The sequence below is a fragment of the Protopterus annectens genome, chromosome 4.part0, assembly GCF_019279795.1.
Source record: "Protopterus annectens isolate FY-2018-M chromosome 4.part0, PAN1.0, whole genome shotgun sequence".
In the NCBI taxonomy this organism is placed as follows: Eukaryota; Metazoa; Chordata; order Ceratodontiformes; family Protopteridae; genus Protopterus; species Protopterus annectens.
The window spans coordinates 52,904,046-52,923,433 of record NC_056733.1 but is presented as its reverse complement, the minus strand read 5'-3'; the positions used below and the strand labels follow the sequence as shown (position 1 = coordinate 52,923,433).

At 41.3% G+C, this 19,388-nt stretch overlaps 1 protein-coding gene across 1 annotated transcript in view; it reads right to left on the bottom strand.

Annotated features, from left to right (window-relative positions):
- LOC122800212 (endonuclease V-like) overlaps positions 1 to 19,388 on the bottom strand; it is a 1,155,665-nt gene that overhangs the window by 8,009 nt on the left and 1,128,268 nt on the right. The gene's annotated exons all lie outside the window — the stretch shown is intronic.

Genomic DNA, 19,388 nt, shown 5'->3' with positions numbered 1-19,388 from the left:
ACAAATATCTGAACATCCAAATGTCAACATTGCAAACAGGTTATGGAAGTTTAGAATCTTTGCATGGAAGTACCTTCATAAATACTTCTACACACAGAAATGCTACATAAAAATTTCCCAGATGTGAATTCACTGTGTTGGAGGTGCAGAAAAGGACAGGTCGAGGACTCGGACCACATCTTTTGATTATGTGAGAGGTTACAGACAAATCAAATGAGTCAAACACTAGAGAGGGGATAAACTGACAAGTTGGGTGGCTACTGGCATAAGAAGGTATGCATGTTACAAAGCAGTAGTAAAGCACGTTCGGAAGACACAGTTTTGATGGGGGAATAAGATGACTTGGTTAGTGCTGAATTCTCAAGATGGAGGGGTTACATTGCAACTCCTTGTTCTGATTTGTGTCTGCTGTAAAAATATTACAGCAGGACTAAATTAAATTATATATTGTATCTGCAAATTTAGGACCAACCAGCAAGAGAATGTAATGCTCCACATATGTGGGCTGCATATTATAATGTTATGTTGTCTGTAAAGTGGAGAGAGAAAAAAGTTAACACTAAGCTGCACATGCTCTGAGACATAACTTCAAAGTAAGAAACTAAAAAACAATGTTTTTGCATGGGACAAGGCACCGTGCACCCCCACACTGTCCTGATAATTATATATTCCAACTCCAAGATCGTACAATAGCGGGGAAAGTTCATATTCCCTGACCGTGCTAATGTAGTGATCTCTCACAAATATCAATCAGTTGCTTTGTTGACCAAAGTGTATCGACAAAACAGCTGTAAACTGCAGAGACATATATAATAAATACACTCATTTTAACACCCAAACACATAATCAGATCAAGTGCAATGATTTTTAGTTAATTCATTTTAAATGTGATGAGGACTGTACTTCTCTTAGTAATGAATGGGGCTTGCTGTGGATGCCTCAAGCAAGAAATGACATAATCACTTGTAAACTCCATGCCAAAAGCACTTTCTTGGCATCTATATTATAAAGTATATTACTGTATATTATTATTATACTAAATTATATTATATTATATATCATATTTAATGTCTCTGTAACTGTGAGGTAAAACATCACCATCACTGATAGAAGGTCTGTGTCACATGATGAGCACAGCGAGTATAAGAGGAGTATATAGGCAAATCTAACTATAAATGTGGGTAAGTATTTAAACAGTTTGAAAGCATTCCTGTATCAGGTTAGCCCACCAGGCTGGTGTCCTCTTTTTAGGGTAGACCAGAGGTGGTATTTATATTGACATGGGGAAATTTGGCCATGGCACCAGGGAACTTACCCTATTCCTTATGTAGGTGGAAGCTTTGCAACAGGGTGAAGGGTGGTTGCAGCATGGATAATAGTGAAAGAGATACTCATTTTGTTCTTGAAACTTCAAGTGAAGTGAAGTACAGATTACAGAAATAGCTTCAAATGGCTTACTAGATGAAAAACTAGTTAGCTTACTGAATGTTGAGGAAGGAGATCCAGTTGTGGAGTCAAATTATGGACAGACTTCAGTCAGAGACTTCAGCGTTTATATTTATCCCATAATAAAAAACTAGCCAGACATGCATTGTTGCTCTTCAGAATTGTGAAGAATAGAAAACGAATGTAAAGAAGACAAAAAAAAAGACAATACGATGAAATAAACGCATCATTCCATCTGGAATCTGGCAACATGTTGTATTCCTCAATAGGATTTAACCTATTATCCCAAAAGAAAAGAAAATATAAATCCAACAATTCTTTTTCTCTAATCTTAGGGAAAGGAAGAACACATCCAAATACACCAGCTTTCCTAATGCAGTAGTATTTAAAACAGAGATTTTTCTAAGAAAGGACAATTTAAAACATACCCACTCTTCTAACAAAAGTTTAACATCATGTAGAAGCATGCTGAATAAAAATAGATTTATTCCCGAAAACAACTCTTAAAATTTTAATTTCATCAGCACAAAAAGGAATAAGGTGATATTGTTTAGTAAATCCAAAACCTTTACATTTATCCAAATTTAAATATAATCCTATAGTCTGTAACAGAATCTGAACTAATTTCATGACAGAATCTATACTATCTTCCGCAGTTTACAGAGGAGGATAATTTTGATAGTTTCATTCATATGTTTGAGAGGGTATGCAAACAGTATGATGTTGACCAATGGCTCTAGGTACAGTTCCTCACCCCCTTACTCCATTGCAAAGCTGAAATTGTACTTTCCAAATTATCTGACATTGACTGTTTTAACTATAACGCTGTAAAGAATTGTTTATTAGACTTTTTTAAGCTAACACCTGAAAATTATAGGAAAACATTTTGTGAGCATAGATGCAAGGCAGAAGAACGTGTGTGTGAATATGTTGCTGAACTAAGCACTTATTTTCATAGTTGGGTGAGTGGATGTCAGGTCACCACTTTTGAAGGGTTGGCAGACCTTTTGGTGAGGGAACAAGCCCTTAGCACTTTGCCTGAGGACATGAGGATCTAGTTAACTGATAGACAGTGTGCTACTTCCGATGAATAGGGGAAGAAGGGAGACAGTACAGTTGTGTACCTACCATAAATGTAGATATTCAAGTGTATTCACTGTTGCAGTCATTACAATTGGGTTATCCTGCTGGCAGGCTATCCGCAGTCGGCCCGAGTTCCAAAGTCTAGGTCCGGCATTGGTTGCTGTTGCCTCCTCCCTGACGTCAGTGCTCCAGGGGTATAAAAGATGCAGCCGACGCCATTTTCTTCAGTTTTTCTTGCCCCAGATGTCAGGTGCCCCTAATATTGTAGGCTAAATTATGCCAATAAGCATGCATGCACAAAAAACAGCTTTTCCTTCATTTACAAGCAAATACACCACATAGGTTGTATAGAATAGAGAAGTACAGATAAGTCCCAGCAAAGAAAAAGGGGGATGGTCGGGGGGTAACCTGGACTGCAACAGTGAATACACTCGAACATCTACATTTATGGTAGGTACACAACTGCACTATGTTCATCGTGTTTCACTGTTGCAGTCATTACAACTGGGTTGAATCCCAAAGCTAAGGTTGGGAGGCTGGTGCTAAATAGGATTAGGAGAGGCTATCAGGCCCTGCAGAACTGCAGTGGCAAAGCCTGCCCTGGACTTAGAGTAGAGAGGTAAGTGATAGTGCTTTGTAAAAGTATGCACTGAACTCCAAGTTGCAGCCTCTAAGATGTCTTTGGTTGGTACTCCTCTAAGGAAGGCTGCTGAAGTGGCTGCTGCTCTCATTGAATATGGCCTTACACCCTTAGGCACTGATTTGCCATGCTGTGAATAGCAGAAACGAATTCAGTGGCCTATCCACTTTGAAATAGTCTGCTTTGAGATAGGCTTTCCTTGTGATCCTGCAGCATATGCCACTAGAAGTTGTTCAGTCTTTCTGAAAGCTTTGGTTCTGTCCAAGTAGAAGCGTAGCTGCCTGTGAATGTCCAAAGAATGCAGAATTCTCTCACCCTTATTCTGTGGGTTTGGATAAAAGGTAGTCAAATTAATTGTTTGGTTAAGGGCCAAACTGGACGTTACCTTAGGCATAAATGTAGGGTTTGTCCTCAGAGAAACCCTGTCAGGATGGAAAATGATAAAATGTTCCACAGCCATGAGTGCCTGTAACTCTGAGACTCGTCTAGCAGAGGTTATTGCTAGGAGCAGAGCTGTTTTCCAGGATAAGAATTTTATATCAGCTGCAGAGGCTGGCTCAAATGGAGGCAGTGTGAGTTTTTCCAAGACACAGTTGAGGTCCCATGCAGGTATTGCTGCTCTCCTTGGAGGTCTTATGTTTTTGGCCCCTCTGAGGTACTGCCTTAGTAATGGATGAGAAAAAATAGGTGGTTCTGTATTGTAATGAGCTGAAATGGCAGAGGCATGAATTTTAATTGATGAAAAGGAAAGGCCTTTATCAAGCATCTCAGTTAAGTATTGCAAAATCTGAGGAATATTTGGAACAATCATGTCAATACCTTGTGCATGGTACCAAGCACAGAAACTCTTCCATTTTTCTGCATAACAGTTTCTGGTGCTAGGCCTCCTGGCCTCCAAAATAAAATCCATCCCTGCTTTAGAGAGAGGTGTGTCTTGAATGGCTACATTATCCGCCATGCTGCCAGGTTTAAGGTCCTGAGTTGGCTGTGCAGTATCTGACTGTCTTGTTGGGTCAATAAGTGAGGAATTTGAGGTAATGCTCAAGCCGGGCATTGAGACAAGCTCTTTAGGATTGGGTACCAGTGCTGGTGGGGCCAGTCTGGGGCAATCAGTATCATTTTTGGTTTCTCTTGTCTGACCTTGAGGAGTACCTTGGGGAGGAGAGGCAAAGGAGGAAAGACATATACTGTTAGATTTTTTCCAGCTGAAAGATAGAGCATCCACTTTCCATGCTTGTGATAAGTCCTTGTGCAGAATCTCTGTAGTTGGTAGTTGTGAGGGGAGGCAAATAGGTCTATGTCCGGGCATCCCCAGGTCCTTGTTATCATGCTGAAGACTTGTGGATCCAATTTCCACTCGTGGGGATCCATTAGGTTTCTGCTTAGTTTGTCTGCCAGAGTATTTGTCCTTCCTGGCAGGAATTGTGCTTGAAGATGTACTTGGTAAGTCAATGCTGTGTCCCACAAGTTCATGGCTATCCTGCAGAGGGAGTAGGAATGTGTTTCTCCCTGCTTGTTTATGTACCACATGACTGTAGTATTGTCCATCTTTATCTTTATCAGTAGTTGTCCTGGATGAAGTAGATCCTTGAAGGCTGTCAGGGCATTCTGAACAGCTAGCATCTCTTTTTGATTGATATGTAGATGCATTTGACTTGTGGATCATGTGCCCTGAATACATCTTCCTGCCATATGGGCCCCCCAGGCATAATCTGATGCATCTGTTGTCAATGTCTGCCTGGCTGTGGGTAAGGTGAATGGCTGTCCCGTGTTGTGGTGACAGGCTTTTGCACACCATCGAAACTCCTGTTGCAGGCAGGGAATGAGGATAATTATTGTTTCCAGGCTGTGGCAATGTTGAGTCCAAACACTTTTTAGATACCATTGTAGTTTCCTCATATGCAGTCTTGCATATGGAATTAGCAGAATGCAGGATGCCATGAAACCCAAGTCCTGCAGAATTTTTCTTGCAGATAACTGGGTCTTTTTTGCCAACATTTTGAAATAAGTAGTCAGTTGTCTGTGTTTGTCTGGCGTGAGATAAGCCATCTGGGCAGTTGTATTTAAGCTTGCACCCAGGAATATTATCTCTTGAGAGGGTACGAGTTTTGATTTCTTTTCGTTTACTATGTACCCTAGACCTGTTAGCAATCTTTTTACAAACGCCAGATGCTGTAGTAGAATGTCTTTGTTCTCTGCTTGAATAAGGCAGTCGTCTAAGTAAGGATATATTTGTATTCCTCTTTGTCTGCAAAATGCAATTACTGGTGCCAGGCATTTTGTGAAGAACCTGGGCGCAGTAGATAAGCCAAAGGGCAGTGCAGAGAATTGGTAGTGCATTGAGCCAGCTATAAATCTTAGGTATCGTCTGCATGATTGTCTGATTTTGACATGCAGGTATGCCTCTTTTAGGTCTAAAGTCACAAGCCAAGCCTTCTTGCCCAGCATGGGCAGAAGCTGCTGCAGAGTTAACATTTTGAATTTTGGAATATCCAAGAATGTGTTTAGGATAGACAGGTCCAGTATTGGTCACCAGGCTTTGTCCTTTCTGGGCACCAAGAATATCCTTGAGTAGAATCCTAGTCCCTGCTCTTGCTGTGGTACTAGCTGAATGGCTATCATGTCCATGAGGGATGAAACTTGTTTTTGTGCCTCTGCTCATTGATTGCGTGGCAGGTCTGGCATACCGTTTGGCCTTGGCAGGGTGTGAAAGTGGAACCTGTAGCCTTGTGATATGATATTTAAGACTCATTTGTCCTGGGTGATCATGTGCCAATTTTGTGAAAAAGGTGCTAGTTTTCCTCCCAACGGGGCTGCCAGAAGATAAGTGCTTGGTGCTGGCAGGAGAAAGTCATTGAGACTGTTTCCTGTATGGCTGTGATTTTTCCATTCCGCTTTTGAAGGTAGAAGCACCCCATTGTTTAGGCCTCATCTGCCTCTGGGGCGTCTGTATCTGCCTCTTTGTGGCCTGTCTGACACTGGAAAGGACCAATTCTTTGTAGGCCAGTTCCTGCTAAATCTGGGACGCTGTACCTGCAAGAAATCCTTGAATGTTTGCATAGATTTAGCTTTGTCATCCATTTTCTTCAACACCTCTTCTGCTTTAACACCAAACAAGGTATCATGCTGTAATGGAGCATCTAATAGTTTTGCTTTAACATGATCAGGCAGATTCTGTTCTTTTAACCAAGCATGCCTCCTAATGACAGAACCTGTAATAGCGGCCCTGCAGGAGGCCTCTAGAGAATCAAAACCACATTGCAAAGTATGCTTTCCTACTTGTTCAGCTGCATGCAATAAATCCTGCATTTCTTTGTTTTCTGCACATTCTGAATTTGTCAACATTTTCTGTTTAAGCAGTGACATAAGATATTGCTGATATTTAAGCATATGAAACTGGCAATTTAAAGCTCTTACAGCCAAGGTAGCAAAAGTATAAAACTTTTCCCCCATCTGTCCAGGGCCCTTGAATCCCTATCAGAGGGGATAGGGTTTTTTGCAGTGGAAGCCTTGACCCCTTTGGGACTCTGAGAGATACTTTCTGGGTCAGCAGCAGGGTTTTTACAAAGAAATGTATGTGAATCAGGAACCCTGTAGTATCTGTCTGGCTTAACAGGAGCTGGTGGTAAAGAGTCAGGAGACAGGCCGGACTCTGAAAATACATCATCTACAATGTCTAATATAGGAGGGATAGCAAGGGGCCTGTGCTGAGGTAATAAAAGGAATCTCTGAGCCTTTTCTTCGATTCTGAGTAATCTTGGCTCTCCCAGTGGAAATGCTCCCTCATAGTATGCAGGGTCTCCCCAAAAGAATAATCCTCAGGAGGAGAGGCTGAAGAGATAGATTCTTCAGCAACAGAATCCTCATAGAGAGGAAGAGAATATTCCTGTTCAGAAGAGGAATCAGAGGACATGGAAACCTGATCTGAAGATTCATATTCTATCTCTTGCCTAGGCCTCTTATCAGGAGGGGTTTTGAAACCCCTGATCAAAGTAATTAGGTCTTCGGCCATTTTAAGCATCTGTTTTTTAGGCATGGTGGCCTGTCCAAGAGAATGCTGTACTTGTTTCTTTGTCTTTAGAGCTGCTTTGGTCTTTGCCTTTGAAGCTGAAGTTGGTTTCACATATAACTGTGTAGGCCTGAAAACACCCTCAGAAGCCGATGCCTGCTCAGTGGCTCTGGACCCATCTGAGGGAATAGTTTCCGAGTGTCCAATACCTTGTGTTTCCAGCGGCCTAGTCAGCTCCATGTGGGAGTCGGAAGCGGCCTGTGGCTCTGAGGTAGCAGGCGTCAGGGGCTGCGAAAGCGCCTCACTGAGAACCGGCGAACTGACAATAGGCCTAGCGGAAGCCTCGTCATCGGTTTTGGACCTCGGATGCCTGTCCTTTTCTTTTTTTTTGCGCTTTTTATAAACTCCGGTAGTCGGCTGTTCCGACAGCATTATATAATTGAATCTTCTGCCAAAGTAATGAAATGCAAAATCGTAGCAACGCTTAATAGTGCGTTGGTTAAATCTAGCACAAAACCGACAACTAGCAACGTCGTGGTCAGGGCCTAGGCAAGGAATACAGTAAGAATGAAAATCCTTATGAGGTATTTGCTTCCCACAAGACATACAATTATTAACTTTTTCTGACATCGGTCAGGAGCAAGAAAAAAGTTTCCCCAACAGGGTACTTAGCTTTAATGAAGACTTCGGATCTGAAATTCAAATTTGAAAATCTCAGGAGTCGGCCGACTGGCACTTGTGAACTGCTTTTGCTTCGGGCACCGCGCAGCAAGAAAGACTGAAGAAAATGGTGTCGGCTGCATCTTTTATACCCTTGGCGCACTGACGTCAGGGAGGAGGCAACAGCAACCAATGCCGGACCTAGACTTTAGAACTCGGGCCGACTGCGGGTAGCCTGCCAGCAGGATAACCCAATTGTAATGACTGCAACAGTGAAACATGATGAACATCTATACCTAGCAAGCAGGGCATCCATGCACAGGAAAGAGACCCTCCAGTACTGCTCATGGGTCTAAAGGAACCCATGGTGGGCAGCCCAATCTGCCCCAACAGAATCTATCAGTAGCAGGGGAAGCCACTAGTCCAGGTACACATCCAGGACCTAGGGTTAAATGTTTTGAATGCAACCAGTGGGGCCATGTAGCATACAGATGTCCACGGAGGCCATGGAGGGAACAAAAGGTGATAAAGCCAGTAAGTGGGAAAGACAAAATGCCAATAGTAAGACTTCTCAAGATAACAAGGGTACCAAACTACCATCCTGCAGATGTCCTGATAGGGAAGGATTTGGATGAGGCAGTATCATGTGGTTATGCAGTTACACCTAGTCAGGCTAGAAGATAAGCATGTGGGTCTGGCAGCCTGGGGAAGACCCAGACAGACCATATACTTGCAGCCAGGACTGGTGAGGTGGTTACTTCAGGGAGGGATCTACTCTGTAGCAGTGAGACTGAATGTGAGCCGCAGCTGCTTGTGGGTACTGATGTTCCTTTGGAGAGAGTGCCTGCAAAAGTAGAGGTGAGTAGTAGTACCCAGGGCTGACAGTGAGGCACCTCTGTCAGAGGATGCCAGACTTCCTGTGGAAGGGGAGCTCGGAAGGGTTACAAAGAGAGAGATAAGACAGGCTCAGATTTCAGACCCTACATTACAAGGCCTGAGACATGTAGCTTGTGAGGCACCTGATTCGCAAGGGAAGGGGGGATGTGTATACTGGGACAAAGGGTTACTGTATAGAGAGTAAACCCCTGAGGGAGGGCTAGAAGGTGAGAGGATACAACAGTTGGTAGTGTCTAGAGCCTACCATCTGGTGCTTCTAGCCATAGCCCATGATATTCCCTTAGCAGGTGGTATGGACATAAAACGCACAAAGAGATGTATTATGCAGAACTTCTATTGGCCTTGAATTTCCAAAGATGTAACAGGGTACTGCAGGACCTGGGAGCAGTGCCAAAAGATAGACCAGGCAGGAGACAAGGTGAGAGCTCCTTTGATGCCTTTGTCTGTGATTAAGGAGCCATTTCAGAAGGTAGCTATGGATATTGTGGGGCCTCTGAGTACCCCAAGTTCCATAGGGAAAAAGTATATCCTTGTGGTAGTAGATTATGCTACAAGATAATCTGAGGCAGTGGCTCTGTCCTTCACTGAGGCAGAAAAGGTGACAAATGTTTTGTTAGAGATTTTCAGAAGGGTAGGTTCCCAAAAGAAATACTGACTGACTGAGATGCCAATTTCATGTCAGACCTCCTGGCTTGTCTGTGGAAGTACTCTGGAGTGAAGCACCTGAAGACCACCCCTACCATCCCCAGATTAATGGTCTTGTTAAGAGGTTAAGTTCTACAATCAAGTCCATGCTACAGGCATTTGCAGACCAGTTTAAAAGGGAGTGGGACAAATATTTACCCCATCTGTTGTTTGCTTACAGAGAGGTGCCCCAGGAATCCACAGGTTTTTCACCCTTTGAGTTGCTGTATGGGCATTGGGTGAGGGGACCTCTAGATTTAATTTGTGATGAGTGGGAAGGTGAGTGTGAATCTCACAAGGAGTCTGTTGTGGCATATGTCCTAAACCTCAGGATAAGGCTCAGGGAACTCATGGGCTTGGCTCAGGAAAACCTGGCAGAATCCCAACAGCAGAAAAGTTCTGGTATGAAAGGAATGCTCGATCTAGAGAGTATGCTGTAGGGCAGCAGGTAATGGTTCTCATTCCTGTCAGACACAACAAGGAGGGACCCTACAAGGTGGTAATAAATATAAGTGATGTTAACTACATGGTGGAACTGCTAGGCAGCAGGCAGGAGCACAAACTGTACCATGTTAACATGAAGAAACCTTACCATGATAGGGAGGCCCTTGTGCTGACTATTTGCAGTGGACTGCAGGAGGAGTCCGAGGGAGATTTGGTGATGGATCTCCTTACTGAGACTCGGACTGACACCTCAATGGAAGGGGTAGCAATGTCCCAGCAGCTATCTCCTACCCAGGTTTGAGAAATCCAAGCAGTGTTACAGGAGTTTGGGGATATGTTCACTGGAAACCTGGGTGCACCTACCTGGTGCAGCACCAGGTGGATACAGGACCCCAAAGGCCTATTTGGCAGGCTCCTTACAGGGTGCCTGAGAGACTTAAACAGACTCTGAGGAAGGAGTTACAGTAGATGTTGGAACTAGGGGTAATTCAAGAGTCCAATAGTCCCTGGGCATTCCCAGTGGTGCTGGTGCCAAAGTAGGATGGCAGCACCAGGTTCTGTGTGGACTACAGGAAATTAAATAGTCACACAGACTCAGATGCTTACTCCATGCCTAGGACAGATAAGGCCCTAGAGTAGCTGGGTGGGGCTAAGAATCTTACCACCATTGATCTTACCAAGGGTTACTGGCAGGTGCTCTTGACTGCCAGTGCTAAAGAGAGGTCAGCCTTTGTGACTCCGTTTAGCTTGTATGGGATCACAAAGATGCCCTTTGGGATGAAAAATGCCCCAGCAACTTTCCAGAGGCTGGAAGATCATACCCTAGCAGAAGCAAGAGGGTGTGCCCTTGCTTACCTAGATGATATTGACATCTACAGCCATTCCTGGCAACAGCACCTTCAACATGTCAGGGAGGTGCTGGACAGACTACAGGGGGCAGGATTGACCATTTAGCCGAGTAACTGTCAGGTGGGTATGGCAGAAGTCTCCTACCTGGGACATAGAGTGGGGAGTGGTAAGATCAGGCCAGAACCTGCCAAAGTGGAAGCCACTCAGGCATGGCCTGCACCTGTTACCAAAAAGCAAGTGAGGGCATTCTTAGGCATAGCAGGGGTACAACAGAAAGTTTGTCCCCAGTTATAGTACCATAGCTGCTCCTCTCATAGACCTTACAAGGAAGAGCAGGCCAGATAAGGTAGTGTGGACCCCAGCATATAAGCAGGCCTTCCAGAAGCTTAAAGAAGCTTTGGGAGTACCCCCTGTGCTAGACAGTTCAGATTACAGCAAAGAATTTGTTGTGCAGGTGAATGTTTCGAACCATGGGGTGGTGGCTGTATTTAGCCAGATTTCTTCAAAGGGAGAAGATCACCCAGTGGTTTATCTCAGTCGTAGGCTCCAACCCAGGGAGGGATGCTATGCAGCTGTAGAAAAGGAATGTCTAGCCATATTGTGGGCACTGCAGAAACTTCAGCCTTATCCATAATACGCTCGACCAAACACTTTAAAAGTGACTTATTTCAAAATGATCTCAAAACATGCAACTGGAACCTCTTGAAATCACTTCCTCTTAATGAAGCAGTTTCATTCTTTAACTCAACCTTCCTTTCCATTTTGGATAAACATGCCCCTGAACGCTCTATTAGAATGAAGTCTAATATAGCCCCATGGCTCTCAAAGGAAACAAAGAAATTAATTCATACTAAAAATAAAATTTGGGCCAAATGGAGATACCATAGAATCAGCTCTGATTTTCTTCATTTTTGCCAACTTAGAAATCTTACAAAAAAAGCTATAATCTCTGACAAAAAAAACTACTACTGTGAACTTCAACAAACCCATTTAAATAAACCCAAACAATTCTGGACTTCAATCAAGAAACTCCTTTCACCTGGAACAGCTAAAACTCCCTCCCCCATAAACGCAGACCCAGATACCCCTAACCATACTGCAAACACTTTTAACTCTTTTTTATAGAAACCATTCAATCTCTTGCTAGACAACTGAATGCCAATAACTTTTACCCTCCAAATAATCTTGTTGATTCCCCCCACAACTTCACTCTTCATCCTATCTCTACCTCTTTCATCTACAAGCTTATTCTCAAACTGAAACCCTGCACCCCCTCTGCTGATAAACTCCCCTCTCTCGTTCTTCAAAAGGCTGCTAAACAGATTGCATACCCATATCTATACTCATTAATAGGACTATCCAAGAGGGAACCATACCAGATATATGGAAAGTCTCTCATATCATCCCACTACACAAAGGTGGTAACTCTATTGACTACACTAACTTTAGACCTATTGCTCTTCTCTCACCTCTAGCTAAGATTATGGAGAAATGTATCCATCAGCAACTTATACAGTATCTCTCTTTACACAACATAATAGCCAACTGTCAACATGGCTTTAGACCCCACCATAGCACCTTCACTGCCCTCCTTTCCTTTGTTGACACCATCAACAACTATCGTAACTCCAATCTTTTCACCTCTGCTCTATTCATTGACCTCTCTAAAGCTTTTGACATGGTGAACCACTCTTCCCTTATTAACATCCTTGAATCCCTCTCATTTGATAACCTGGGTATAAAATGGTTTACTTCTTATCTTAGCAACAGACATCAAGCCATTCGTTGGGACAATCATATCTCTTCCTTATTGCCTATTTCTATTGGAGTCCCACAGGGCTCCATTCTCGGCCCACTTCTCTTCTCCCTTTACATAAACGATCTCAACACTGTAATCCCTCAAGCTACCTGCATCCAATACGCTGACGACTCCACTATTATTTGTTCAGCATCTACCTCTTCAGAGCTACTCTCTCTAACTCAAACTACTTTCAACACTGTAGAAACTTGGTTTACTAGACGGTACCTCCTCCTCAATGCTAAAAAAACTAAACTTCTCCTTTTCACTCCTACCACTCGAGCCTCCCCATTAAATTTCAACATCATGTCTAATGATACCACTGTCATCTCTCCTGACACGACAACTAAACTGATAGGTATAACCATCGACAACAATCTCTCTTTTGATCAACACATCAATAACATCATCAAAACAGTTAACAAAAAAATAGGATCGTTATACAGTATTAAACCATTTCTTACACCTTCTACCAGAGCTACTATCGCCCACTCCCATCTGATATCTACTCTCTTTTACGCCTCACCTAGTTTCACTAACCTTAAGAAGGCTAACCTAAATAAACTAGCAACCTGTTACAATAGCATTGCCCGCTTTGCCACCAGTAACCCTTTTATAACACATCACTGTCATAACCTAAAACTCCTAGGCTGGCTTGAGCTACAAAACTGCCTTATGATCTCACAACTTACCATTGCCCACAAGATACTTTACCAACCTGATAACACCCCTATACTTTCTCAACTTTTAATCCCTTATAATAATCTTACCTCCCTACGATCTTCTTCTAAACTCATGACCAAATCTGTAAAATCCCATAACTTAGCTGGTGACTCTCTGTTCACCAATACTGTAGGCAGAACATGGAATCAGCTACCCACTGATATCACTCTTATCCCCTCCTTACCACTCTTCAAACAAAAAATCAAACTGTACTTCCAAAATCACTGGCTTTGTTCCTGTAGGACTCCTGACTAACCTTCTTCATTCCCCCTACTCTACTATAACTATACACTGTACTTATTAGCTATACATATACTTTCTTCTTATCGCCCTGTTGCTCTCCTCTTATGCTCTGACCCACTCCTCCTTTTTCTCTCCCCTGTCCTCTTTTCCATCTTCTTACTTCTTCTCCTTACTGACCATTGCTTCTCACTCTTCTCCTCCCTTGTATTTCTTCATTAATCCCTGTTTTACTTCTTTCTCTCCAACAGATTATCGAAAACAATTTTGATAATCTTTAGCTGTTTAATTGTGATGCTTCTACTGAACTACTATATTTTTTTGGTGTGCCTTAGGTATTTTGTTGTTCTTGTTACTAAATGTATATTCTTATTGTACTCAACTTTTTATTAATATGTCTCTTTGTAATTGATTTATTTGTGGAGCTTTTCTCCCCGGGCCTCTACTGAAAATGGACATATATCCAGCTAGACTAGCCCAGTTAACAAATGTAAAATAAATAAAATAAAATAAATAAATAAATCTGTATGGAAGAAAACTCACTGTAGTTACAGATCACAATCCCCTAATGTGGTTACACCGAGCCAGCCAGCAAAATGCCAAGTTGATAAGATGGAGCCTAGGGTTGCAACCATATGATATGTCAGTGCAGCACTGCAGTGGGGTTAGCAATGCCAATGCAGTTGGGATCTCAAGACAGGGAATGGGGTAAGGTATACTCAGACAGACCTAACCCTCTCAAGCAATGTTTCTCAAGGGTCACTTGAAAAACTAACTTCAGTTCTCCGGGGGGGGGGGGGGGAGATATATGAAGGCTGCCAGCCTAGCTACATAGAATTTTGTACATAATTCTCTGTAATTGTAAATATGAATATAATCTACAGGCTTGTCCTCGTAAAATGTAAGAAAACTGTGTTAAATGTTGAACTCAAAAATGTAACCACAGTGTACTCTGCTGGAAGAAAGCTGATAAGTCAAGTAGTTTTGGATTTTGTCTGAACCTGACAACATCACCAGTATTCTGCCTTTGCTCTATATGTAAGTTTATTTAGAACTGTGATTGCTTAGTTAGATAGGAATTTAGTCAGATTTAGTCTAGCTGTTTTCTGTATTTATGTCAGAGTATTCTACTGTATTATTTTATTTTCCTGTGATTTCTTGACGATCACTGTGTTGAACTGAGAATATTTGTCTTGTATTTTTATTATTTATTACTAAATATTTTTAAACCTTTCTACTGTGGCTGTTTTGTGTAGAGATAATTTAAGCTCTAGAGTACTTGCATGTATTTGGTGATACTGTACAAAGCCACTCCGGTAAGCCTTCTGTTTGTCCACTTACTGTTTGGATAATAATATTGCACAGTAATAATTGGGCACCCTTTGGTAAGGGCCTTTTTAGTAGCTGATACGAGTAGTTGGTGGCAGTGATTTCTACCTTATAGCCTGGTAGGAGGGGCATAGCTGGAGAACCTGTGGCAGCCTTCCCAGGAGTGTCTGTGTGTTTGTATATAAAACATATCTCAAAGTGTGTGTCTGTGTGTTTGTATATAAAACATATATCAAAGTGTGTGTCTATTTGTATATAAAACATATCTCAAAGTGTGTGTGTGTGTGTGTGTGTCAGCTACCTGGGCAGGGACACGAAGGACTGGATGGACAGAGAGGGCACTGGAGGTTCTGGCTTGACTACTCGGCTGAGATCTGTACCCTATAGCTGTGCCATTGGGGAGTCTTACTGGAGATAAAGGGAGAGACCAGCCCCAGACTGACTGTGATCTCTGTGTGCTCTTATGGGAAATTGTTCTTTACTGTGTGTGTATTTGTTATCCTTCCCAATGTGGATGCCCCTCACTGGTGTCAGTGGTCAGGATTGAGGCTTCTTGATTACTGGGCCAGTGCATGGGCATCAAGCAGACATCATTGAATATACATAACTTCATAAGACATTTATTCAGAAATTATCATAATGAATAAACAGAGGCAAGCAATGCTTTGTCATCAACATCTTTACTAGAAGACCTACAACAGCCACTTCCATGGCATATATCCGTCTTGGTCAGCACTCATATAAAGTGATAATGCATTATGTGTGTGTGTGTGTGTGTGTGTATGTGTGTGTGTGTGTGTGTGTAAATATATAGATATATATGTAAAAATATATAGATATATATATAGATATATACACACACACACACACACACACGCACACACATACATAGACGGATATACACTTATTTCACATCCATAACTATATTCTAACATGATAAAAAGCACTTTACTTACACCTTAGAAACTGCTAACAAATTTATTAAATGTAAACTGCTCTGGAAAGATTAAGGCACCCTGTCTTCTTTATGTCACATTATGTAACCATATCTTGAACATTAACTGATGCAGCCTTTCTTTTCCATTACAGTGTCACATGGTATGATTGTGACACACTAATGGGATACCCAGCCTTCTGAAGAAACTCAGCTTTAGTACATGTGCAGACACCAATGTCCTTAAACCTCAATTACTGTGAATTATAGTTCCAGTGACATCCCTTCCTTCTACTTAATAATCATATACATTTTCCTGCTGAGATATACTGTCTAGCGAATGAAATGCAAACACACACGCACATATATGAAAGACAAAAAAATCTAAAATTGTCAATTTAACATCCTGTTAATGTAAGTAATAACTTCAGGAAAAGATGTTAAAAAGACATCAGCAATTCAGACTCCTAATGACCACACTTTTTCAGTGCAAATGAATAAACAGGTGTTTTAAACTCAACCACATTATCATCTTCTCTGAACTTGCCTTGATTAGAAAAAGTCAGGATGTAACTACGTCTTGCTTATGAATTACATTAGCCCATGGCTATGTCCACTTAGAGTGTACCATAAAATACATGAAAGCTTTACCTCTACCTGCATCTTCACGATGCATACTTAAACCTTCACTGTCTTCTTTACCTAACTACAGCATGCACTGGGGAAGTAAGTTTTTTTCTTAGCCTGCATCACACCTATAGGATACTGTAAGGTAGGCAAAAATATTTCATTATTTATTTACATTTGATTACCGGGTAGTGTCCGACTGGACAAGTATCCCGTTTTCAGTGGAGACCCAGGGAGAAAAGCTCCCAAGTGAAGTTACAAATGTTAAAGAATAATATAAACATGGTACAAGTAAAGTTACAAATGTTAATGATAAAATAATACATGGTACAATATGATAAGGCATGACATCATCAAAAGACAATGTACATATAATTGTAATAGAGATAAAAATTACATACTTATCAACATATCAACTCACAGATGTTTTTTTGAGAGTAGTAGTGTAATAAATGAAAATACAAGTCTGAATTTAGCAATGTTTCATAGGCTAAGAGCTAACAGTGTGGAAAAATAGGAGACAGAAGAGCGGGGTAGGAATAACTTAGCCAGAGGAAGTGCAGGAACATAACCAGTGATTTGAAAAATATTCTGTTAGAAGCTGTTTGAAGTTGTGAGTATCAGGAATGGATAAGAAGGTGCTTGGGAAAAGAATTCCAAGACTTGGTTATTGAATGGCTGTATAATGAATCACCATGAAAGTTATGGGTTTTGATAACTTTGAGCAATATTTTATCTGCTGACCTGAGTGAGATAAGATAAGTAGAGGGTTGAACAAGGTCAGATAGGGCTGGGCAGTAGTCTGGTTTATGGATAACAGAGTGGGAAACTATTAGCTGATTGAGAGTGAGTAATTTAGGGAGTTCTATCCAGTTTAGTTGGTGTAGAGCAGTACAATGATGTGATCTAATGGGAGGTTGGCAGCGAATTTAGCTATTTTATTATAACAAAATTCAAGGTTATTCAAGTCTAATTTAAGAAAGTTGGTGAATATTTGTGAACAATAAAGAAGGGTGGATAGAAGGTAAGTCCTAGCTGTAGTAAGTCTGGCATGATTAGTTAGATACGGTTTAGCCCTATAAAGAGTACCAAGTTTTATGAGGACTTTTTTGATTGCTAATGCTGTGTGCCTATCAAACTTCAGGCCGTTGTCTAGAGTAACACCAAGAAGTTTTGTTTGTTCTACGGGTTCAGTTATTGTGCCATTGGAGGAAAAGATAGAGAGAGGTGCTTACTTGTTTTTTAAGGAGGAATTGGAAAAGACCATAAGCTTGGTTTTGTTGGGATTTAACATGAGTTGCTGGTCTGATAAGTATTTTTCAATGCAATGAAAGGCACTCTAAGTTTTATCTTGGAGTATATTTAAGGTGGGGACGCAGCAGATAAGGGAAGCATCACCTGCATACTGAATGATCAAGGCAGGTTGGGCTGTGGAACAAAGATCATTAGTAAAAATAATAAAAAATAATAAAAAGTAGTGGGCCAAGAATGGAACCTTGTGGGACACAACAGTAATGGGTAGTAGGGGAGAGAGTTTATTATCCCATAAGGTGGATTGCTTACAGTTAGAGAGATAACTATAAAACCAGCATAGGGTTTCAGTGCTGAAATTGAAAGAAGCAAGTTTGTTGAAGAGTACTTGATGAGATACCATGTCAAAGGCTTTTGACATATCAAGGAAGGTAGCACAGACAAGGTGCTTTTTGTTTATGAGGTGATTTACAGTATTGGTAAAACTTATAAGAGCCTTGTTAGTACTAAGTTTGGGGTGAAAGCCATGTTGAGTGTTAGAAAGTATGCTGTTCTTAAGAAGGTAATCTAATGTCTGTAAGATTTTGGCTAGTGGTGAAAGAATGGCTATAGGTCTATAGATGGAAAGGTCAGTGGCAGGAACTCCTTTGTGAAGGAGTATGACATGGGATATTTTCCGAAGAAGAGGAACATACTGTTCAGAGAGACAGCGATTAATTAGTATAGATATAGGGTAAGAGATGGATGTATCAGCAAATTTAAAAAAAAAAAATCACCTGGTAACTGACCTGCAGCAAGAGTACAAGGTTTTAATTTACTTTTGTATATAACTAGTCTGGGTTGGTTTAAGAGAGAAGGGAGGAGCGTTGAGATCAGCAGGGGGGTACGGAAAGTGGGGAAATGACTGTATTGTTAAGTAATGAGGTTATTGAGGTGATAAAGTGGGTATTGAATTGAGTAGCTATACAGTCTGTAGGGCAGTTAGTTGTTGGGGCTGGAGTGGTAGGTTTTCCACGTTTAAGAAGGAGGTTATTTTTTGCCAGAATATTTGGGGGTTATTTTCGTACTTCAGTTGACATGTTTGAAAGTAAGTTTTTTATGTTGTTTAATTTGCTTTTTGGATTGATTTCAGAGCTGTTAATGGGGAGGCATAATTGATTTTAGTTTTGTTTTTGTGAAAGAGTCCAGGCTTTGTCTCTTTACTTAAGCAGAAGAATAGTTTATTTAGATAAATAATGAAGTTGTTTGGATTTAGCACACATTTTCCTGATTGGAGCAAAGTTGTTAAGTATTTGCAGGAAGGCATTAAAGTACTTTACTGCGAGATCCAATGGAAGGATTTTTAGAGGTGACCAATCATACTCTCATAAAGTGTGTTGAATATAGAGGGGTAAAACTGTTTTTATTACGTACATGGTGGAATGTAACATTGTTGGTACTATGTGTACGTTTTCTGATAAGATAGGTTGGGTAGTGGTCACTTAGAGAATCAAGGAGACAACCAGTATCATAACTATTATTGGATTTGTTTGTTAGAATCCAGTCAAGTAAGGAATGCCTGTTGGTGACCTTGTCAATGTGTGTAGGCTGAGAAATACTTTGGGTGAAGGCATATAAGTTAATAAAGTTGATGGGAGAGTTAGATGAACAGGTAAGCCAGTCAAGGTTAAAGTCACCAAGTATAATAGTTTCTTGACAAAAATTGGAGAAGGCCCATTCTAGGATGTCTTCAATATGCGTGAGGTTGTTTGCAGGGGGGAGATAGATGGCTATT